This window comes from Ursus americanus, chromosome 33 (assembly GCF_024610735.1).
Source record: "Ursus americanus isolate L20-20 chromosome 33, mUrsAme1.1.p, whole genome shotgun sequence".
Taxonomy (NCBI): domain Eukaryota; kingdom Metazoa; phylum Chordata; class Mammalia; order Carnivora; family Ursidae; genus Ursus; species Ursus americanus.
The window spans coordinates 9,666,493-9,691,067 of record NC_142159.1 but is presented as its reverse complement, the minus strand read 5'-3'; the positions used below and the strand labels follow the sequence as shown (position 1 = coordinate 9,691,067).

Below are 24,575 nucleotides of genomic sequence, written 5' to 3'. Positions count from 1 at the left end.
TGTAAACCTACAACTGTTCTAAGAAATAGCTTATTAAAAAACGAAAAGGGAGGGGCGCCTGGCTGGCTCAGTTGGTAGAGCACCCAACGGTAGAGCATGCAACTCTTTTTTTTTTTTTAAGACTTATTTTTTTAGAAAGAGAACAAATGCATGCATACAGAAGGCGGGGGGACAGAGGGAGAGGGACAAGCAGACTGCACTAAGCGTGGAGCCAGAAGCAGGGCTCGATCCCACCACCTCAAGATCATGACCTGAGGGGCGCCTGGGTGGTTCACTGGTTAAGCATCTGCCTTCGGCTCAGGGCATGATTCCGGAGTCCTGGGATTGAGCCCCACATCAGGCTCCTCTGCTGGGAGCCTGCTTCTTCCTCTTCCACTCCCCCTGCTTGTGTTTTCTCTCTTGCTGGCTGTCTCTCTCTCTGTCAAATACATAAATAAAATCTTAAAAAAAAAAAAAAAAAAAAAAAAGATCATGACCCGAGCCAAAATCAAGAGTCAGATGCTTAACTGACTGAGCCACCCAGGTGTCCCAAAGAGCGTGCAATTTTAAACTCAGGTTCGTGAGTTCAAGCCCCATGTTGGGTGTGGAGCCTACTTAAAAAAAAAGGGGGGGGAGAACAAATCACTAACACACAAACAATAGGGATAACTTAAAATATTTAAGTAAAAAAAAAAAGGAAAAGCCAATCTCAAAAGAATACACACTACAGATTCCACTTACACGAAATTCTAATCTCTAATCTAAAAACTAATCTCTAGCAATGGATGGGGCAAAATTTGGGGCATGGGGGAAGTTTGTGTGGTGGATGGGGGAAGTTTGTACGGTGGATGTAAACACTCTGTATCTTGACTGGGGTGATGCTTACCCAGCTGCATACGTTTATCAAAACTCATCAAACTGTCGACTTATAATGTATACATTTTATTGTATGCAAATTACACATTAATAAAATTGACTCAGAAAAAAAACCCTCAACATGCAACTATTATATGACCTAACAATTCAAGTCCTAGGCATTTATCCTAGAGAAATAAAAACTTATGTTCACACCAAAACCTATACATGAATATTCACAGTAGCTTTGTTTGTAATACTCAACTGTAATCAGTTCACACGTCTCTCAAGAAGTGAATGGTTAAACAAACTGTGTATATCCATACCATGGAAAATTACTTATCAATAAAAAGAAAAAAACCTGATACACACGACTTGGATGAACCTCCAGAGAATCATGCTGAACAAAAGACAATACAAAAAAAGTACATTTGGGGCACCTGGGTGGCTCAGTTGGTTAAGCGTCTGCCTTCAGCTCAGGTCATGATCTCAGAATCCTAGGATCAAGCCCCTCATCGCCTTTCTGCCCACCCACCTTGTGCTCTCTCTCTCTCTCCTCACTCTCTCTCTCAAATAAATCTTTTTTTTTATAGAATACATTTTTATAACATCTTTGAAATGATAAAATTTTAGGAATAGAGGACAGATTAGTGAGGTTGTCAGGGGCTGGGTGGCAGGGAAGCAGACATGGTTATGAAAGGGGAAAACGGGGAACCTTTGTGATGGAATCATTCAGTGTCTTGACTGTGATGGATAAAAGAGCCTATAAAAGTGACTAAGTTGTATAGGACCTAATCCACACACACTCACAAATGAACACAGGTAAACGGATACAAGTAAAACTAGGTAAATCTGAGTAAGACTGGGATTATACCAATGTCAATATCCTGATTGTCATAAAAGACAGCAGTTTTGCAAAATGTACTTTTGGGGAAAACTGAGCAAAGTATACAAGAGATCTCCCTGCATTACTTCTTACAACTATGCACAAATCTAAATTATCTCAATTTTTAAAAATGGAAAAAAAATTATTCTCAGCAGTAAGTGAAAAGCACTTCTGGGTGCCTGGGTGGCTCAGTCAGTTAAGCATCTGACTCTTGATTTTGGCTCAGGTCATGAGCTCGGGGTTATGGGATCGAGTCTTGTATCAGGTTCCAAGTGGAGTCTACTTGGGTTTCTCTTTCTCCCTCTCCTTCTGCCCCCTCCACCCCACTCAGGCTCGCTTGGTCTCTTTCTCTAAGATAAATAAATAAATCTTAAAAAAGAAAAGAAAAGAAAAGCCCTTCTAAAGATGACCCAATAGTAAGGAGGGCACATATTGCATGGTGCACTGGGTGTTATACACAACTAATGAATCATCGAGCCTTACATCGAAAACCGGGGATGTACTGTATGGTGACTAACATAATATAATAAAAAATCATTATTAATTAAAAAAAAAAAAAAAAAAAAAAAAAAAAAAAAAGATGACCCAAAGCTCAGGAGCCGTAAAGACTGATATGCTCAATTACATACAAATAAAGATGCCTGAAAAATAAATAAATGAATAAAATTTTAAATAAAAATAAAAATGTCTTCATGGCAACAAACATAATAAAATCAAAGGACAAAAGATAAACTAGCAAAAATAAATGCAATATGTATCAAAGACAAAGGACTAATTTCTTTTAAATATATAAAAAAATACCTATACATCAATAAGCACCCAACCACCCAAAAGAAAAATTGGAAAAACAACAACAAAAAAACCCCAAAAGTACAAGAAATTCAAATAGCTCTTAAAGTAATGAAATCATCCTAAAAAAAAAAGTAATGAAATGATCCTTATTCTCATTCATAATAAAAATGCAAATTAAAACTATTTATTCCTCCTTTGGCAATGATGAAAAAGTTTTATACATACTGTTGGAAAGTTTTATAGAGAAATAATCATTTTACACATTGTTGGAGTAGGGAGGGGCTGGAGGATATAAATTAGTTAGGTCTCTACAAACGGCTAGTTGGCAGTATCTACCAAAATTATAAAAGCATGTATTGGGGCACCTGGGTGGCTCAGTCAGTCGAGCATCCAACTCTTGATTTTGGCTCAGGTCATGATCTCAGGGTCGTGAGATCAAGCCCTGCATTGCAAGATTCTCTCTCTCATTCTTCCTCTGCCCCTCCCCACCCCACTCAGGTACGTGCTCTAAAAAAAAAAAAAAAAAAAAAAAAACCAAAGCAAAAAGAAAAGCATATATGTTGTTTTGATCCCAAGTTCCATCTTTAGAAATTTATATTATAGTTGGACATCTATGTAAATAGAAAACTATACATATGAAGAATATCAACCTAAATGTCCATCAAAAGTGATATAAATAAATTAGGGTATAACCACAAATGAAATATACTGAAAAAGAGTAAGACTCATGAAAACATTAAGCTGAATGAAAGAATCCAGGGGTGCCTGGCTGGCTCAGTTGGAAGAGCATGAGACTCTTGATCTCAGGGTCGTGAGTTCAAGCTCCATGCTGGGTGTAGAGATTACTTAAATAAATTAAACTTTTTAAAACACTTAAAAAACAATAAATGAAAGAATCCAGTTGAAAAGACATGTATGATTCAATTTATATGAAATGTTCAGAACAGACAAATCTATAGGGACAGAAAGTAGATTAGTGGTTGCCAGGGCTGAGGAGTGGGAGAAAGGGATAGGGATTGACTGCTAATGGTATTTATTTTAGGGGGGATAAAAATAATCCCAAATTAGATTATGGTGATGGTTGCACAAACCTGAATGTACAAAAAAGCCATTGAACTGTACATCTGATAATGGTGAATTGTATGATATGTGAATAGCATCGCAATAAAGCTGTTTTTAAAAAACGGGGAAGAGGGACGCCTGGATGGCTCAGTCAGTTAAGTGTCTGCCTTCGGCTCAGGTCATGATCCTGGGGTCCTGGGATGGAGCTCCATGTCGGGCTCCCTGCTCATCAGGGGAGTCTGTTTCTCCCTCTCCCTCCCCCCCGCTCATGTTCTCTCGCGCTCTCTCTCTTGCTCACTCTCTCTCTCTTAAATGGAAAGGCACAATCATTAAAAAAACAAAAAACAAAATGAAGAAGCTCATGAAATGACTGCTAAAATATACTGTTCGTTGAAAATGCAAGGTACAGAAGAGTGAGCATAATTTGTTATTATTTATTAAAAGACATATAATTGTAAATGCATAAATTATTCCTGGAACGATACATAACAAACTGATAACAGCAGTTATCTTAGTGGGGAGGGGAATGGTAGTATCTGGGTGGCCTATGGGGCCAAGGTGGAAGAAGATTTACTTTTCATTGTACACCCCAAATTCTGTCCCATGTGCATATGTTATCTAAAAAAAGAATCAAAGTACTATTTGGTTTGTTTCCTCTGAAAAAAGAGGTAATTCTGACAACTGTTTTTAAAATATAACAAAAAATAGGGGTGCCTGGATGTCTCAGTCACTTAAGTGATCGACTCTTGATTTCAGCTCAGGTCATGATCTCAGGGTCAAGGGATCATGCCCCACGTTGGGCTCCATGGTCAGCAGGGAGTCTGTCTGAGATTCTTTCTCTCCCTCTCTCCCACATTGCATGCATGGGCGCAGACTCTCTCTCTCCCTAAAATAATAAATAAAGCTTTAAAAATATATATATATAGCAGTAGCAACAAAAATGAACCTTGATCTATATCTCACACCTTATAAAAACAAACTCAAAACCGATCACAGACTTAAAATTAAAAATGTAAAACTATAAAAGTTTTACAAGAAAGCACAGGGAAAAAAATCTTTGTAACTTTGGGTCAGGGCAGGAATCTTAGATATAACACCAAAAGCACAATCCACAAAAGAAAGAAACTGATAGAGTGGACTTAATCAAAATGTAAACTCCTGCTCCACAAAAGAAAATAAAGACAAGTCATAGACTAAAAGAAAATGTTCACAAATCACGTATCTGACAAACAACTTGTATCCAGGATATATAAAGAACTCTCAAAATTCAACAATAAGGAAACAAACAGACCAATTAAAAAAAACGGGCAAAAAATCTGAACAGATCCTCACCTAAGATATACAGATGGCAAATAAACACATGAAAAGATACTCAGTATCATTAGTCATCTGGGAAATGCAATTAGGGAAATGAGTAACTACTAAATACTATTAGAATAATTAAAATTTTTAAAAAATAGACAAGTGCTGGAGAGGATGTTGAATAACTGAAACTGTCATACATTTCTGTGTGTATTTGTAAAATGGTGCAATCTCTTTGGAAAACAGTTTGGCAGGTTTATTTTTAATTCTTTTTTTTTTCAAGATCTTATTTATTTGAGAGAGAGAGAGTGATAAAGCACAAGTGGGGTAGAGGGCCAGAAGGAGCAGCAGACTCCCTGCTGAGCAGAGGGCATGACTTGGGACTCGATCCCAGGACCCCGGTATCATGACCTGAGTCGAAGACAGACACTTAACTGACTGAGCCAGCCAGGCACCGCAGTTTCGTAGGTTCTTATAAAGTTAAATATATACTTATCATATGACCCGGCAATCCCACGCCTAGGTATTTACCCTAAAGAAATGAAAACTTATATTCAGACAAAAATCAGTACGTGAATGTTTATAGCAACATGATTAATAACTGCCAAAAACTGGAAACAATCCAGATTTCCTTCAACTGGTGAATGGATAAACTATGAATATATATCCATACAACGGAATACTACTCAGCAACAGGAAAGAAGAACCACCGATACATGCAACAATGTGGATAATCTCAAATGCGTATGCTAAGTGAAAGAGGCAAGACTCAAAAGGCTACTTACTGTATGATTCCATTTATATGACACTCTGGAAAAGGCAAAGCTATGTGGATGGAGAAAACAGATTAGTGGTTGCCAGGGGCTTGGAGTGGGCTAGGGTTGGACTACAAAGGAGCAGCATGAAGGAAATTCTTGGGGGAGAGGGTGGAACTCTTAGGTAGCAGTGTTATGGTGCTTACATGACAGTATACATTTGTCACAACTCATAGAATTGTACTCCCAAAAGGGTGGATTTTTTTTGGTATGTAAATTTAAAAACAAAACATCACAACCATTTTGAAATGGTCAATGCCTCCACACCCAAATTACCTGTTTACTGACAAGTTTCATCAAGTCCAACTGTGGATGATGCTGACTAAGCACAATGGAATGAAGTGACTGTAAATAACCTGAATTCCATTACATAATATACCATGGTTGCCTCTGGGCTACTCAAATTTCTAATTCTCACTTACACAGAATGCCAATAAATAGGAGGTATTGCTGTGTAAAAGCAGGCATTAACTATGGGACAGTTTGGGAGAACAATTGTAATAGTAAACCCTTATTAGCACCTACTTCGTGGAAATCACATGCTATGGGATTTACAAAATAAGTCCAGAAAGTCCATGCCCCAGTGATCTACAGTAAAAGTTATTTAGTAATTTTATCAAAACAAGATTGCGTGACTGGGAGTTCACAATTAAATACCAAGCCTATCCTCCCTCCCCTTACCAGTTACATTTAAACTCTGGTTGATAGGCTGAGGATAAAAAGCCTTAACTTCTCTTCCTTTTAACAGCTTGTACCTCAAACAGAAATCCAGTTGCAACCCTATTACTGTATTAAGAGAATCTGATTTTTCAGAGGGTAGGAGATAGGGGGATACCTTGTAGTAGTTATAAGACTGTGGCCTTTTCTAGACATCTGTTCCATTAACAGATTTTTTTTTTAAGATTTTATTTCTAAGTATACGCTACACCCAATGTTGGGGTGGGACTCGAACTTACAAACCCGAGATCGAGTCGCCTGCTCTTCCGACTGAGCCAGCCAAGTGCCCCACAGATCCCCCTCTCCAAGATTTTTTTTTTAAGTGAAGAGAATAGGGAAGTAGAAGACCACATTGTCTTTAAAACCCTTTCACTTTTGGGGCGCCTGGGTGGCTCAGTTGGTTAAGCGTCTGCCTTCGGCTCAGGTCATGATCCCAGGATCCTGGGATCCCATGTGAGGCTCCGCAGGAAGCCTGCTTCTCCCTCTGCCTCTCTCTCTCATGAATAAATAAATAAAATCTTTAAAAAATAAAAATAAAATCCTTTCACTTCCGGAATGTTTAGGAATTATTTAAACAAAATACTGGAGTGAGGGAGACTGCCAGGCTGATGGCATAAAAGCCCTATCACTATGGTGAATGACTTAACTTAATGACTGGGTTTTCTACCTGTTTTTCTCCTCACTGGCTTCTAGATGTATCTAAATGAACTCATATTTCCCAGCCTAAAAAAAACAGAAAGAATCAATTAATTGCATTCTGTAAGACCTGAGAACAACAGAAACATGGAATTTTTTTCCCACTAGGTTTTTGACTAGTTTGGTCCTATTTAGGTGGTTTTGACTTAACAGAAAGGCAGCACAGGGGCGCCTGGGTGGTGCAGTCGTTAAGCGTCTGCCTTCAGCTCAGGGCATGATCCCCGCGTTCTGGGATCGAGCCCCATATCAGGCTCCTCCTCTGGGAGCCTGCTTCTTCCTCTCCCACTCCCCCTGCTTGTTTCCCTCTCTTGCTGGCTGTCTCTCTCTGTCAAATAAATAAATAAAATCTTAAAAAAAAAAAAAAAAAAGGCAGTACAGTACAGGGGTTGAGGGCATGGGCTCTGGTGGCAGTGTCTGGGTTCAAGTACCAACTCTCCACTTATCAATTAGCTTTATGTCCCTGAGCAAGTTATCTAATCTCTTTATGCCTCAATTTCCTCATCTGGAAAATTGAGTTAATCATAAAGTGTATCTCATGGGATTGTTGTGACAATACATTGAGTTTATGTATCTAAAGCACTTAGAAGAGTGCCTGGCACAAGAAAGTACAAATAAATGTGTTTGCTAATATAATATAATATATGTGCTCTCCTCTTCTAAATCTGATAAAATTATAAAAATTTTTAAATAAAAATAAATAAAAATAAAAATCAGTGTATTAAAACTAAAAGGTTTCCCCGTTGAAGCATGTGTTGGTGCCATCCTATAATCATTTTTATGACTCAAGACATTAAAAAAAATAGTGACTGAAAAAAAATGGTAGTGGTAAATGGTCAACAGGAGACTGATGCGGGTACTATGGCACAGGGAAGACTGAAGTCTGGAGTGTTGGGTATCCTCCTACTTCTGCCACTGAGTTACGTGAGCCTCCTCTGACCAGTTTCTACATCTGTAATTAAGAGTAGGATCAGACAGACTTTAAAGTCCCTTCCAGCTCTAAGAAATAGTGTAAGATTTTAGATTAAGTCCATGTGTACTGATTTCAGTTTGTCTTCTGCATCCAGCATACCTGTTTCACAGTACAAACTCTAAACACTGCTAAAATGTTGTCTCCAAAGTATTTCCGGGCTTTCCATGAAGACTACAGGCCAAAAGTAATATGTTCCATGTTCATACCTGCTCTAACACAATGATTTTCTGATCAGGTACTCTGAGATATTATTCTAATAACTCAATGCTAGAGCCACAAATGAGTGAAATAAGTACATTTTGCAAATGTTTATGGGGATGTTAACTCAGGAATAAGTTATCATTAATTAAACCATCAAGGACTTTGAAATGGTGGCATGGGCATGCTTTATTTCATAATTTGGTGTAAGTTTTGATCACTTGCAAACAGTAGAGGCACTCGCAAATAGTATAAGCTAACCCTTTGGGGAAAAAATAGTAGTTTCAACTGGTTAGCCCACTTTCCCTGATCATCTAGTTCATGTTACAATTAATTGTAAAGTTAATCCAATTTAGGTCCTTTTTCTTTAAGTTGGTCTTTCTTGGCCTCCTAAATTTAAAATTAAATATATCTTAGTCAATTGTGAGGAAAAGTTCTATTCAGGTCCCATTTTCCTATCTTATATATCTACTGTTATTTAAAAACAGAGAAATTTAGTTCTCCTCAAATACTACACTATATAAGTACCCTAACAAGTTATAGTACTTGACATAAAGAGACGTATTAAGGAGGGGGGTGCTTTCATTCAATGATATGTTTTGTATAAGTGTTATTTCTATTTTGTTGATGGGCAAAGTGATATATGGAGAGGAATTCACTTAGAAAAGTAGAAGAAAGTCACACATAACATGATTTTAGTACCATGTTTTCAGGCAAGGTACTTAACCTCTGAACCAGTTTCCTTATCTATACAATGGGACTAACAATATCTAACTTGTGGGATGTAAGTGATAATTAAATGATTTAATATTTGAAAGTGCTTATGATGCTGCCTGATTAATCTGAGTAGGTTTCAGTAAAAGATATTATTGAAGTACCCTTGACATTCTTATCTAAAAGCAGCCATCTGGGGCACCTGGGTGGCTCAGTCGGTTAAAGCGTCTGCCTTCAGCTCAGGTCATGATCCCAGGGTCCTGGGATAGAGCCCCTCGGTCCTGGGATGGAGCTGGAGCTGGGCTCCTTGTTCAGTGGGGAGCCTTTTCTCCTGCTCCCTCTGCCACTCCCCCTGCTTGTGCACGCTCTCTCTCTCTCTCAAATAAATAAACAAATCTTTTAAAAAATAGAAAATAAAATAAAATAAAAGCAGCCATCTCCGGTAAATGCCTATACTAAAAATACAGGATACAATTTAGTTATCTGCAACTGTCTAAACTGCTTACCATATTTTTGGGGCAGAGGTGGCTTCATTTAAAGGTTCCCTAACTGGTTTAGTGACATTCACTGTATTGATGTCAATACAGTAACAAGCCTCAAAATAAAGTACTAAATTTATTTAAAAATTTCCCTCTTGAGTTTGAGGTTAAAGATTCTAGAAGCAGGTTTTCAAGGATATTAGCCAAGTATCTCCTATTTGCTAGGCACAGCAGGGTACTATACCAAAATTATGATCTAATCAATCATTACCTCACTGTGATCCTATACCTTCTTTGGACCTTAGCCTCTTTACATATAAAACAGGAGTTTAAGAAAGATTATCTTTCTGGGCCATCCCGTCCTCCTATCTCTAACATCTTTTGATTTGAGATGCAGAGATCTGTGCTCAATCAGGATCGAGTGGAATGGTATTTAAAGCACTTATCAAGCATATAACTGAGTTCAAACGGCTTCGACTTCACATCAGAGCTTCGTAAGAATGAAGCAGAAAACGAAGGTGCTTGCATGGGGCTTTCCTAGATAAAGTATCTGACACAAGAAAAGCCTGCCAAAAGCCAAGCAGGCAGCGCGAAGGAAGGGTCTTCTTCCCTTGAATACATCCTTTACCACTCTGGATTCAGAGTATATGAGAAAAAATAGATCACTAGATCTTTTCCAAACTCTCTCCCTTTCCCTTGGAGTCTGATATCGCAGCCGTGTCCCCTTATAATCTCCGCTTTGGGGAGCTCGGGTCCTCACAGCCCTGTTCCCTCAGGTACTTCGGAGTCTCCAAGCCCCGATCCCGTCCCCACAGAAGCCTGTCTTCATTGCCCGCTGCTGTTCCTTCCAAACCCAAGTGTTCTCTGAGTGCTCCTGCCCCTCAGGAACCCAAGTCTTCGTTGCCCTGTTTCTGACTCCTTAGGAGCCTGGATCTTCACTGTCCCGCTTCTGTCTCTTAGGAGCCCTTCAAGTCCTCACAGCTCCGCTTTTACCTTTCGGGAAGCCCGTGTCTTCACGCCCCTTTCCGTTCCGACCCTCTCCTCTTAGGAGCACGGGTCTTCACAATCCTGTCCCTCTCACACCGCTTTGCCTCAGGTGCCGGAGAACTCACATCAGTCCCCGTTCCCTAAGTCCCGTCTACAGCCCGGGTCCCCACAGCCGCTCTTCTCCGAGCCCCGATCCCCTCAGTCCCGTCCCAACAGCCTGATTCCTCGCACAACCCGGTCTCTTCCACAACCTAGTTCTTCAAACACTGACCCACTGTGGGTCTGGGTCCTGACTCCCTCCTCCCGCTCTTCTTCCTCAACTGCCAGGGCCCAAGACTCACAGGCAGCAGCGTCTATCTCCCCATGATATGCGGAGACTGCCCCAGTGAAGCGTTCGTCTCAGCAGCCGGTCCGACTGCTCGGCCCTCCCCGAGTACTTCCGGCACCGCTCCCCGCCTCCAACCCGGAAACGCGCGGCTCTTCCGGCCGGCGGGCGCGCGCCTAGCTTGCGCAGGCGCAGGCTGCCCTCTGACACGTGGTCTGGGGGGAGGTCCTAGACTGTTTCTCCGTTCCGGCCGTTGTGCTTTTTCTTGCTTGTGGTTGACTGGCACCGTGGGCGAGCATTCCGACTTCTACCCAGGTGTTGTGAGGCCTGCTCTTGCTGTTTCTTTCCGTCTCCGCCTGTCGTATTTATCGCTAGCACTACCAGTAATTGACGCCCTCGGATCGTTTAAAGGTCGCCATTTTTAGTTGGTGCCTTCATCTTGATACCGGGACTGAGAAACGCACCTGGGACCGCAACACCCAGTAGGTAATTCTGTTGAACTCTAACAAGGGAGTTGGCAACACAAGAACCTGGAGACGAGAGACCGTTCGTACCTGTGGATTGGCAATACCAAATGAGCGTTTACTGTCATACAGGAATTTTGCTAAACCCCTTAACTCCGATATATTAATCTTTTAAAGAAAGCCCCTGAGAGATGAAGTAAGGTTCTAGCTAATAAGCGCATTCTCAGCTTGAACTCAGAAGTCTCACTGTAAAGTCTAATACTGTTCTGTATGTAACCATTAAACTGATGGTTTTGGTTTTTCCATCAAACGCTTTGGGATAACTTTATTTTTTTACTCTATGTCAGGTGATAGGCATGTAAGACCCAGTCTTAGCCAATGTGGCGGGAATGTACAAAGGGTTGTGACAGCCCAAAGTGAGCCATGGTAACGGCCCGCAGGAATCAGGAGGAGGTGTCTCCCACCTGTGTTGGTGCAATAACCTGACCTTCTTGTCTTTTTTTTTTTTAAGCTAATTTTTTTTTAGTAATCTCTACATCCAACATGGGGCTCAAACCCAACCCTGAAATCAAGAGTCGCATGCTCTTCGACTGAGCCAGCCAGGTGCCCCAGTGCCCTCCTTGTCTTTATATCTACAGCCCTCCTCCCACCAAACTCCCAGTCACCATCTACACTGCCACCAGATCCGAATTCTTAGATTCAAGGCTCCTTCACCATTAGGCTTCAGTCAGTCTTAGCCTAATTTCCCTGATAACTGCTCTCTTCATTGTCCTAAGGATCTGGCACACCTTCCTCCCCCCCCCATTCCATCTTTTTAAGACCAGTTTAAATATACATTCATGCATTCAACAAATAGCGCTCCTTGTGTGCCAAGCCTTTTGCTGGGTGCTGGGTATGTACTAGTAGATACCACAGGCAATAAATACCTTTGTCCTTAAAATCTGGAGCGGGAAAACAGACCATCAGAAAGTACACAAAAGTGTAAGGAGAGAGAATACCAGAATAAAATACATACATACATACATACATACATACATACATACATACATACATACCAGATTTATCTAGCTGGGTGATGGAGGGCTAGGAAAAGCTAGGAAACCTTATGCAAGGACCAAGATGGTCAAGGTGACTGGAGCTTAATAGGTAATAGGGAGAGTGACAGGTAAGCAGTTTGGAGAGGCAGGCAGGGTTTAGCTCAGGCTGGACCTTGTAGGCTATGGGTGAGGACATGGGGTTTATTTATTGCTCAATGGGAAGGCATTGGAGTGTTGAACAGGAGTGAAATAATGATTTGTTTTGAAGAGATGACTGGTGGATTATAGGAGGAGCCCCCAACAAACAACTGACCGTGCCCACATCTAGGCTTCCCACCAGTTTATACTATAAGTGTGCATCGTATTATAGTGTAAGAGCTGTTTATGTGAATCCCTTCTCTTGCAGCTTCTACTTTGTAGAGGTCAGGTACCTCTATGTATTATCAAAATACATTAAAGAAAGTAAAATGTCTGACAGTCTCTATTTTTTGTTTTAAAAAAAGGAGCTTTGGGGGGTGATAGAAATGTTTGATGTTTGATTGATTGTGGTAGCAGATACATGTCTATATGAATTTGTTAAACCATATGATAAAAAAGGCAAACTTACTACATATCAACAAACCTGACTTAAAAAAAAGTGAAATATAGGGGGCACCTGATGGGCTTAGTCAGGAGAGCATGTGACTTTTGATCTCAGGATTGTGAATTCCAGCCACACATTAGGTGTAGCGATTACTTACAATCTTTAAAAAAAAAATAATGAAACAGAGAAAATACAGAAAGCAAGGACAAGTTAAAAATTTTCAATTACACAAGTAATAAAATTCCATAATAATAAGATAGCCCATTATGCTTTTTAAAATAATTACAATGTTACAGGTAAGTCTGATGTCTTGTGTGTCATGGCCCCCATCCTTCCCTCCTTCCCGGAGGTACTCATTGATGTGTTCTTGCAAATCTTTTTTAAAAGTATGTGACATTAGAAAATATATAGCACTGGGTTTTATGTGCACACATGTATGTTCTTTATTACATTAATGATATGTGGTACCCTATTCAACACCTTCAATTTTTTTTATATCTGTTGATAAAGATCTACTTTAACCAACCCAAATTTAGTATTGCTTTTTTCCCCTTCATGTTAATGGTGGTCATGCTGTACCTTATTCTGCAACTATTATCACTCAGTGCTTTTTGGTGTTTCATTCACTCCGTGGCAGCGCAGCAGACAGCGTTCATTCCACTTATGAACACACTACGTTCTGCTAATCCATTAGCAGATTAGGTTGCTCCCAGTCTTTCTCTCCCTGTGCCTCCAATTCTCCCATGCTGGGGCCGCTTCAGGGTAGATGGCCAGGGGTGGCACAAGTTTGTGCATTTTCAATTTTAATAGGTTGGGATTCGTGTCTTCCCCAGATAGGTACCAATAGCCGCGGAGAAGCGGGTATCCCGCGTAATGTACAACAGGTGCGACCCGACGCCCGCTGCAGCTGGTGACAGCCTCTCGGCTCGCTCCCTCAACCGCCCTTCCTTGCCACTCCCTCTGCGCCCGCCGGCCCCTTCCCAGCAAGCACCGCGCATATTTGCATATCCATATACTGCCTTGCCTTTACTTCCATATAAAAATCGAAAAGACAAACTATAAAAGTCTTCTTGTGAATATTGCTTTACGGCTTAGCATGTCTTGCAGTTCCCCCTTCAACTTGAGGAACACGGAATAAGAAATTGCTTACACTTTGTTTTCACCTTTATCGAAAGAGGGATTCGCCAGCGCTGCCACCCTGTTTTTGTTCCTGTTCAGGCAAAAAGGGCTTCTGTCGTGAGTGGCACACGTGGGGCAGCTCCATTGCTCTTCGTGCGGAATCGACATCAAGAGATTTCGGAAGCATAATTTTTTGGTACCTGGGCAGCTGGTGATCGTTGGTCCCGGCGCCCTTGTTCTGAGTGATTAAAAGAAGTTCCAGAGTATAAGTTTAAAACGTAGAGCTGTCGTTAATGCGCAGGGAACCAGCGCAGTTGAATTGAAATACTCAAGTGTCCGATTTTCAATTGAGTGTGGTAGAGTGTTATGGTTAAATTTAGTTGAGGTAATAAAGCTTTAAGCCTCCGAGAAACGCTTAATAATGAGTTGGCCTAAGTAAGGTAAATCAACTCTTTATAAATAAAGAGTAAAGAATCGTGGGTCCTAATTGGTTTTTCACAACTGCGTGTTTATGGAAAGATTGCTTTCACATAGGAGCAGGGGATTGTTGACGTAGGAAGAACAGCTATTTTTCCGTTTCACAGGTTAGGGAATTAAGGTTTAAGGAAAGTAAGTTGTGTTTACTCAAGCGCACTCTGAATTATGCCCCCAGTGGGAATATCCGGACTCCTCGCAGGGGTGATTGAATTATCATGCATAACTTTGATTTTGTAAAAATTCTTTCTCTCTAACCAGGCATATATATATCCCTTTCTTTTATTCTTTTTAAGATTTTATTCATTTGAGAGAGAGAACGAGTGAGTGGAGAAGGAGAAGCAGACTCCCCACTGAGCAGGGAGTACCATGCAGGGCTTGAACCCAGCCAGGACCTGGAGATCATGACGTGAGCTGAAGGCAGTCGCTCAACCATGTGAGCCACCCAGGCTCCCTATATATCCCTTTCTTTTTTCTTTTCTTTTCTTTTTTTTTTTTAAGATTTATTTATTTATTTATTTATTTATTTATTTATTTATTTATTTATTTATTTATTTATTTATTTATTTATTTGACAGAGAGAGACAGCCAGCGAGAGAGGGAACACAAGCAGGGGCAGTGGGAGAGGACGAAGCAGGCTCATAGCGGAAGAGCCTGATGTGGGACTCGATCCCCTAACGCCAGGATCACGCCCTGAGCTGAAGGCAGACGCTTAACCGCTGTGCCACCCAGGCGCCCCTGTATATCCCTTTCTTAAAAAAAAAAAAAAAAAAAAGTCGGAAGGTCATTATCTCACACACAAAGATGGCACTTTATTATTTTTTTAAAGATTTATTTATTTGTGATATCACAATCAGGGGGAGCAGCAGGCAGAGGGAGAAGCAGGCTCCCTTCTGAGCAAGGAGCCTGATGTGAGACTCTATCCCAGGACTCTGGGATCATGACCTGAGCCAAAGGCAGACGCTTAACGGACTGAGCCACCCAGGGGTCCCTATATATCCCTTTCTAAAGCTGTGTTAATATTCTTTCTATAGTTTTTGTCCTTTAAAAACAGAAGCAATAGTTAAAAATACCAGTTAGCACTTTCTTACTGATGGATACCAGCAACCTTTCTGGATAACCATTCAGCACAGACATAATAATCTAAAACCTTCAAAAAATTCATCTCCCAAGAATGTATCCTCATGTAAAATTATGTTTAAGAGGAGATTTAGGCGTGCCTCGCTGGCTCAGTCAGAAGAGCATGTGACTCTAGTCTAGATCTCCCAGTGGTGAGTTGGAGCCCCACCTTGGGCATGGAGATTATTGAAAAAAAGAAATAAAAACTTAAAAAAGAAAGAAAGATTTACCAAAGGGTTCATTCATTCTAACAACAAATGTATACGACTGCTCAATATACAGTTGACCCTTGAACAACAGGGTTTTGAACTGCACAGGTCCACTCTTATGGTACTGTAAATGTATTTTCTGTTTTATGATTTTTTTAAAAATAAGCCCAGTGCCCAAGGTGGGTCTTAAACTTATGACCCAAGATCAAGAGTTGCATGCTCTACTGACTGAGCCAGCCAGGTGCCCCTCCCTGATGATTTTCTTAATACCATTTTTTATTTTCTAGTTTAACTTTATTATAAGACTGCAGTATATAATACACATAATACAAAAAACATGTGTTTAACTGTTTATGTTATCAGGCTTCTAGTCAACATAAGGAAGCTTTGGGGGAGTCAAAAGTTATACTCAGTGGGGAGTTATATTGGGATTTTTTAAACATTTATTTTTTATCTTTTAAAGATTTTGTTTTTTTGAGAGAGAGAGCACGAGCGAGACGAGGGGCAGAGGGAGAGGGAAAAGCAGAAGCAGACTCCCTGCTAAGCAGGGAGCCGAAAGCAGGGCTCCATCCCAGGATCCTGGGATCGTGACATGAGCTGAAGGCAGATGCTTAACCAACTGAGCCACCCAGGCGCCCCAAGACTTACTTATTTTAGAGAGAGAGAAAGAGAGGGAGTGGATGTGAGCAGAGCAAGATGAGGGCCAGAGGGGGAGGGAGAGGGATAAGCAGACTCTGCGCTGGCCGTGGAGCTCAACTGGGCCTTGACATGGGGCTCTATCCCACAACTCTGAGACCATAACCTGAGCTGAAAGCAAGAGTCTGATGCTCAACCAACTGAGCCACCCAGGCGCCCTATAGGGTATTTTTTATGGCGTTTTTTACAGCAGGGCAACGGGGGGTTGGCACCTCTAACCTCTGCATTGTTCAAGGGTCAGCTGTAGTAGTGATAGACCCAGTGCGTGACTTCACAAGGCTTAGTGAGGGGAGAGAATAGAAAACTGAGTACTATGCTGAATTTGGCTGGGAGGGGGGGAGATCTGGGAAAGCTTTCCTAAAGCAAAGACTTTAAAGCTGAAACCTGAAGAAGAAATAGAAGACCACCAGTAGAGGTTTAAGTAGAGGCAAAGCCTTGAGGGTGGAGCCAATGTGTGGCAATCCCAGAGCTGAAAGACCAGAACGGCCAGAATGAAACCAGCTGGTGGCAGCACACAGGGAAGCCTGAAGAGACCACTGAAGCCTGGTCTCACGGGCCTTGAATGTTCCTTCCAATATTTTTTATAAAGCGTAAGAAATGAAGAGTTACCTACAGCATGTATCAGCCAACTTCTTCTGTAAAGAGGCCAGACGGTGAGTATTTTTAGGTTTTGTGGTCATACGGTCTCTGCTTACCACTCAACTCTGCTGTTGCAAAGCAGTTTCAGGCAATATATAAACAAGAGGGCGTAGCTGGGTTCCAATAAAGTTTTACTTATAGACACTGAAATTTGAATTTCATATAATTTTCACGTCATGAAATAGTATTATTTTGATTTTTTTTTTTTTTAAATCCCACTAGCCATTTAAAAATGTGAAAGCCATTCTTAGACTCCCAGGCAACAGTCAGGGAGCTGTAGTTAACTGGCCCAGGCCTACATATTCAAGAGCAATAGTCAAACCAACTAAAGGGTAGCCACAAGTGGAATACGATGTACTCATGACAATGCTGCATAGAGGGGCACCTGGCTTAGTCGGTAGACCATGTGTCTCTTCATCTTGGGGCTGTGAGTTCAAGCACCATGTTGGGCACAGAGCTTACTTAAAAAATAATAATAATAAATAAAAATAAAATGTTGCATAGGAACATTTATGACAATGGTTCACCTCTATGGAGTGGTTATCTAGTGCCAGGCGCTGTATTGAGTACTTAGTATGCATTAGCTCCTATTCCTCATAACATAAACCAATGAGGTTGGTAGTATTTTTTTGCTCACTTTACAGATTAGAAAACAGAAACTCTAAGAGGCCCAGATCACATAGGTAGAAAGTAGCAGAGTCAAGAGGTTAGCTCAGTTGTTCTGACAGGAATCAGGTGCTTTTTTTTTTTTTTTTTTTTAAGATTATTTATTTATTTGACAGAGACAGTGAGAGAGGGAACACAAGCGGGGGGAGTGGGAGAGGGAGAAGCAGGTTTCCTGCTGAGCAGGGAGCCCAATGCGGGGCTTGATCCCATGCGAAGGCAGACGCTTAACGACTGAGCCACCCAGGCACCCCGGAATCAGGCGCTTTGACTGCACAGAATGCTCCAGGAGAATGTTAACTATAGTGGAATTTGTTAGGAAAGATTTGTTGGGAAAGTGAAGCACTTTTTTTTCCTTTTGTTAACCCAAATTTTCCTATTTCCTTCCCGGTTTTAAGTTTTATTTATTTATACCCTTATGGGGCTCTATACTTATCGTGGGGCTCAAACTCTCGACCCTGAGATCAAGAGTCCTACACTCTTCTGACTGAGCCAACTTGGCGATCCCATATTTTCCTATTTCCTATGAAAGTACAGAGTGCATGAAAAGGTTAGAGAAATAACGGAGACACAGAGTCACTGGAATACAACCAATGACAAAATCAGACCACAAAGCAGCCAGTCACAGAAGACTACATATTAAATGATTCCTTTTATACAAAATGTCCAGAAAAGGCAAATACAGAGGGAGAGAAAGCAGATTAGTGGCTGCCTGGGGGGTGGGAGTGGGGATTGACTACAAATGGGCATGAGGGATTTTCTGGGTGTGAAGGAAATGTCCTAAAACTACATTACGGTCAGAGACGCCCACCTCTAAATCTACTAAATCATTTGAATTGTACACTTAAAATGGATGGGTCTTATGGTATGCAAATTATAAGTGAATAAGGATGTTAAAAAAAAAAAAATCAAGGGCTGGAGGGAGAGTATACCCAGCTAGGAGGCTGAGAATCTGTAATCAGTTTATGGAGTAAGTTCTCTAATTTAGAAACTTGACCTTAGTGGATTTCCTGCATGCCGAGCTTCTGTGTGTTAGCTGATTATGTCACTGCCCACCCCCCACCCCGCCATTAAAGACCCTTCAGTGGCGCCTAACTAGTTTGGTTTAACATCCTGTAAGTCTCCATGACTCACCACCCTCTTTGTTCTCAGGGCTCCAGCCACACTGGTCTTCTCTGTGTATCTCTGAAGGCACTACTTCTCCGGGCCTCCAGAAATTTTTTTCTTCTAGCTGGAAATGCTCTTTCTCAACAGGTCCTCCCCTTCCTTCCCTTTCCCATCATGGCTGACTCCTCCTTACTCTTCTGTACTTCAGGTCAAATGTCACTTCCTCAGGGAGGCCTTCCTTGATTCCCCACCCCTTACTAGGTTAGCTCCCCCACACTCTGTTACACTCTTTCATGGCACCATGTACTTCTCAGCAGAACATTATAACAATTGTTATTAATGCATTTACGATTAATGTAAAGTTAGTTGCTCAATATTTATATTCCCCAGCCAGAATGTCACCTATGTGAGGGCTTGGAACCTGTCTGGGTCTTGTATACCACTTGCATTCTTGATGTCTGGTGTAGTACCTGGCACTTAGTAGGCATTCAATATATATTTATGAGCTCTTCAGAATCCATGAAGTACTTGTGTGTATACAAGTACAGTCACTGCTCTTTATTAAGCACCTACTATGTCCTAGGATATAGGTGTAAACAAGATAGCCTGTTCCCATCCATTCTCCTAAGTAGGACAAGAACAGTCTTCCCATTTTACAGGTAGTCTAAGCTTATACTGCTTGTAAGGAAGTCACAGAACCTTCTATAACTAAAATGGAACTCCCTCTAATCAGGTCATAGACTCCCATTAGGGTGGATTTACTCCAGGTGGGTTGGGGCTGGGAGATGGATTTTATTTTTTTAAGTTTTTATTTACTTATTTGAGAGAGAGAGAGAGAGTACAGGGGGTAGGGGGAGAGGGAGAGAATCTCAAACACACTCCCTGCTGAGCATGGAGCCCAATTCAAGGTTCAATCCCATGACCCCAAGATCATGACCTGAGCGGAAACCAAGAGTTAGATGCCCAGCCGACTGAGCCACCCAGGCACCTCCAGAGAGATGGATTTTGAGAAGCTGTGAAGCGTTGTCATTTTAAGGGGAGGGGAAGAGGGTGTCAATTTGTCAGAGGAGAAGAGGACCTTCAGGTGAGCAGAGATGGAAGCATGGCTCCTCTCTTAAAACCAACCAAACCTGGGTATACCTGGCTGGCTCAGTCGGTGGAACAGGCCACTCTTGATCTCAAGATCATGAGTTCAAGCCCCATGCTGAGTGTAGAGCTTACTTAAAAAAACAAAAACAACCAAACCTGGTCCCCTGACTCCCCTTGGTCCATATCTACAATGTTGGGATAAGTGACCACTGATAAGAAACGATGGTCACACAAAAATTGTGTTTCTATACACTAACAATCCAAAAAGGAAACTAAGAAAACAATTCCATTTACAATAACATCAAAAAGAATAAAATACTTAGGAATAAACTTAACCAAGGAGATAAAACTTAAACAAGGAGGAGTGTAACTTGTACACAAACTACAAAGCATCCTGAAAGGAATTAAAGACGACATAAATGGAAAGACATCCCATGTGCATAGACTGGAAGACTTAACATTATTGTTAAGATGTCACTACTAGTCAAACTGATCTACAGATTCAATGCAATCCCTATAAAAACCCTAACATTTTTTGCAGAAATAGAAAAACCCATCCTAAAATTCAGATGGAATCTCCAGAGACGCCAAGTAGCCAAAATACTCTGATAAAAGAACAAAGTTGGAAGACTACGCTTCCATTTAAAAACTTCCTACAAAGCTACAGTAAGTAAAACAGTGTGGTACTGGTATAAAGAAAGATACACCGACCAATGGAATAGAATAGAGTCCTGGTATCAAATCCTGGTATCAAATGATTTTTTTTCAAATGATTTTTGATAAGAGTGCCAAGACCATTTTCTATTCAGTAGGGGAAAAACAGTCTTTCAGCAATGGTGCTGGGAAAACTGGATATTCACATGCAATAGAATGAATTTGAACTATTATACCACATCCAAAAAATATCTCAAAATGTATCAAAATTCTAAACGTAAGGGCTAAAGCTATAAAGCTCTTAGAAGAAAACAGGGGAAAAGCTTCATGATATTGACTTTGGCAATGATTTCTTAAATATGATACCAAAAGCACAGATAACAAAAAGAAAAAAATAAGTAAATTGGAATTCATCAAATTTTGAGACTTATGCATTGAAGGCCACTCACAAGATAGTGAAAAAACAACCCACAGAATGGAAGAAAATATTTGCAAATTACATATCTGATAAGGGCTGTCATCCAGAATATATAAAGAACTCCTATAACTCAACAATAAAAAGCAAACTCAATTCAACAATGGACTTAAATAGACATCTCTCTAAAGATCTACAAATGGCCAATAAGCACATGAAAAGATGTGCAACATTAGTCATTAGGGAAATGCAAATCAAGATGATTTTGATTTGGCACTTAGTAGGCATCTATCAGGATGGCTGCTATTAAAAACAAACAAATGAACAAACAAAAAACAAATGTTGGCAGGGGCGCCTGGGTGGCACAGCGGTTGAGCGACTGCCTTCGGCTCAGGGTGTGATCCCGGTGTTCTGGGATTGAGCCCCACATCAGGCTCCTTCGCTGGGAGCCTGCTTCTTCCTCTCCCACTCCCCCTGCTTGTGTTCCCTCTCTCGCTGGCTGTCTCTATCTCTGTTGAATAAATAAATAAAATCTTAAAAAAAAAAAAATGTTGGCAGGGCCCCTGTTTGGCTCCGGAAGAGTGCAACTCTCGATCTCAGGGTTGTGAGTTCAAGCCCCATGTTCACTGTAGAGATTATTTAAATAAATAAACTTAAAAAAAAAAAAAAACTGTTGGCAAGGATGCGGAGAAATTGGAACTTTAATGCACTGTTGGTGGGAACGTAAAATGGTACAGCAGCTGTGGAAAACAGTACAGTGATTCCACACGAAACTGAAAATAGAATTGCCATGTGATCTCGCAATTCTGCTTCTGGGCATATACCCGAAAGAATTGTGTGGGGGTTTTGTTTGTTTGTTTTTAGAGGTTTTATTTATTAGAGAGGGAGAGCGAGAGACAGCGTGAGCTGAGCAGAGGCAGAGGGAGAAGCAGACTCCCTATTGAGCAGGGAGCCTGACGCAGGGCTTGATCCCAGGACCCCGGGATCATGACCTGAGCTGAAGGCAGACGCTTAAACAACTGAGCCACCCAGGCGCTCCTCTAAGATAGATTTGTACACCCGTATTCATGGCAGCATTATTCACAATAGCCAAAAGGTGGAAACAATCCAAATGTCCATCAAAGGATAAATGGATAAATGAAATTAATAAATATCCACATAATGGAATATCATTTGGCCGTTAAAAGCAATGAAGTATTGGTACCTGCTACAACATGCATGAACCTTGAAGACATTATGCTACGTGAAAAAGACCAGACTCACATGGACAAATATCGTGTAGTTCCACTTCCTCGAGGTATTTTAATTGTCAAATTCACAGAGACAGAAAGTAGGATAGTGGTTACTAGGGGTTGAAGCGGGGGGTATGAGAAGTTATTGTTTAATGGGCACAGAGTCTCAGCTGAGGATGATGAGAACGTTCTGGAAATGGATGGTGGTGATGGCGGCATAACAGTGTGAATGGACTTACTACCACTGAAGTGTTCACTTAGAAATGGTTAAAATGCTAAATTTTACAAATTAAAAATGAATAAATTAAAATTTAAAAATTTAAGGAAAAGAAAAGATGGTGAAGAGCAAAGTTTTGGGTGTACCTAAGATGTCTCCAGCACCAGGGCGCCTGGCTGGCTCAGTTGGTGGAGCGTGTGACTCTTGATCTCGGGGTTGTAGGTTCGAGCCCCACACTGGGTGTAGAGATTACTTAAAAATAAAATCTTAAGTAGGGAAAAATAGGAAAAAGAAAACAATGAAATTTAAAGCTGAAAACTACTTATGCAAGCGAAACAGAGAAAATGATATATATATTTATACACATACATACACCCATTCATATATACACATACATATAAGGATATACATATATCTCAGTAAATGTAAGAAAAGTACACTGGAAGCACACTTATAAATACAATAAAAGGTAGATCTATGAGAGAGATGGTGTTAGGGTTTGTTTAAAATATAAAAATAAGCCCAAATAAGGCTTTCTAAAGACTGATGTTGATATTGTATCATTTGCTGTGACCAACAAAATGCTGTATGTTTGAGCCATAAAAAGAGAACACATAAATGAAATTCAAAAAAAGACTAATTATGAAAAAAACAAAATAAAGCCTTTAAAAAAAAGTCTCAGCACCGGGGCTGGAAGCTGGTCACTCGCTCAGGGAGCTTGCTCTAGTCGGCCAAACAGTGTGTAAGCCAAGTGCCCGGTATGGAGCATGTACTTGGAAGTGTAGCTACTGATGGTCCCCATCACAGTTAAGGAGACTGAGGCCCAGAGAGGTCCTGCAGCCAATGGAGGCAGCTGACTGGGCTCTGAGTTCCGTAAGGCAGGTGGGTGGTGCCAGTTGGAGTATTAATAGTAATACCAGCTGGTATTTCCTGAGTGCTTAATACATTCCAGACATTATTCTTAGTCTTTTTGACCTAATTTACTCTTCACAACTCCTCTGTGAGTGAGGTACCATTACCATCTCCCTTTTACAGGTGAGGAAACCGAGGCTGAGACAGAGACTGATCCAAGTTCAAGAAGCCAGCACGACTTGAATCTTGTTCTCTCTGATTCCAAAACCAGAAATCCAGCCTGTTGGTTTGGTCTTGGTGGTGGACAGTGGATGAAGGGGTGGGGGGGTCTGGGGTGGGGGAGTAAGCGATTCGTAACTGAATCTAGGTCAACCCAGATTTTTCTTTTTCTTTTTCACCTTCTGGCAGAACTTCCTCCTTATCTCTCTCTGTCTCTTTTTCTGATTCACTCCCCATCTGTTAGTGGGCTCTGGCTTCTGGGAATGTGATGCAGTAGGTAGGGTGGTTGTGGGGGTGGGGAGGTAGACACAAAAGTGTGGGCAGTCCTTAATAAACAAATATTTTTTGAGAGCTCTGTAGGTACCAGGCTGTTCTGGAGTTTGAATACGACAGACCTTGTCCCTGCCCTCAAGGGGATTCCATTACAGGGTATATATGAGTGTGAGTGGCAGGTGAGGGATAGAGAGGGGGATGGAGTGGAAGGGGAAGTAGGGGAGGGGGAGGGAAGTAGACGCAGATGAGGAAGAAGATGTGGCCGGTGTCAATAGGGGCTATAAAGGAGATGTGAGAGAGAGTGCCTGGGGAGCAAGGCGACTGGAGACAGTAAGAACAAGACAGGCCTGGCTCAGGAGCTGAGGTGAGACCTGGAGCATGGAAAGGAGCCAGCTGAAGATGTGGGAGAAGAACACTGCAGGATTCTGTAGGGAAACAGCACAGGCAGAGGTCATGAAATCCATGTGTTGGAGGAACTTGGAGAAGGCCGGGGAGGCTGGAGCAGGGCGACAGAAAAGGAGTCAAGAGGAGATCCCAGGGCCAGCTCATGTAAGGTCTTGTAGATGATGAGTTCAAGGTTAATTCTAAGGATAAGAGAGGCCACCGGAGGAGGTAACAGTGAAGGCTGGGAGGCAGCATGGCTGGAAGTGGGGAGACCAGTCAGGAGGCTCTGGCTGTAAGGCAGCAGAGGCAGTGATGGTGGTGTCAGGTAGGCTTCAGACAGGAGGCAGTATTAG

At 41.3% G+C, this 24,575-nt stretch overlaps 1 protein-coding gene, 1 long non-coding RNA gene and 1 other non-coding gene across 9 annotated transcripts in view; 2 read left to right on the top strand and 1 right to left on the bottom strand.

Moving 5' to 3' along the window:
* The window catches only part of TAF12 (TATA-box binding protein associated factor 12), a 52,272-nt gene that overhangs the window by 20,586 nt on the left and 7,111 nt on the right, over positions 1–24,575 (bottom strand). The window contains exons 1-2 of one of the 5 annotated variants that reach the window (XM_087858365.1): positions 10,794–10,905; positions 252–418 (exon numbers count right to left, since the gene is read on the bottom strand). The exons of 1 other annotated variant lie outside the window; for it this stretch is intronic. The gene's annotated coding sequence lies outside the window, so the exon portion shown is untranslated. Of the gene's footprint in view, positions 1–251; positions 419–10,793; positions 10,927–24,575 lie in introns of those variants that run through there. 3 more of the 5 variants (XM_045782015.2, XM_045782013.2, XM_045782014.2) reach the window with 3 other exon arrangements.
* Positions 10,984–23,663, top strand: LOC123782126 (uncharacterized). 3 transcript variants are annotated; one of them, XR_006776917.2, is made up of 4 exons: positions 10,984–11,259; positions 14,751–17,131; positions 20,518–20,642; positions 23,530–23,663. It is a non-coding gene; the product is annotated as an uncharacterized LOC123782126 (long non-coding RNA). The 3 variants fall into 3 exon arrangements; XR_015722705.1 differs by having other exon boundaries at positions 14,751–20,642; XR_015722706.1 differs by having other exon boundaries at positions 10,984–11,263; positions 14,751–20,642.
* LOC123782497 (U11 spliceosomal RNA) lies at positions 14,082–14,215 on the top strand. Its single transcript, XR_006776991.2, has one exon. It is a non-coding gene; the product is annotated as a U11 spliceosomal RNA (small nuclear RNA).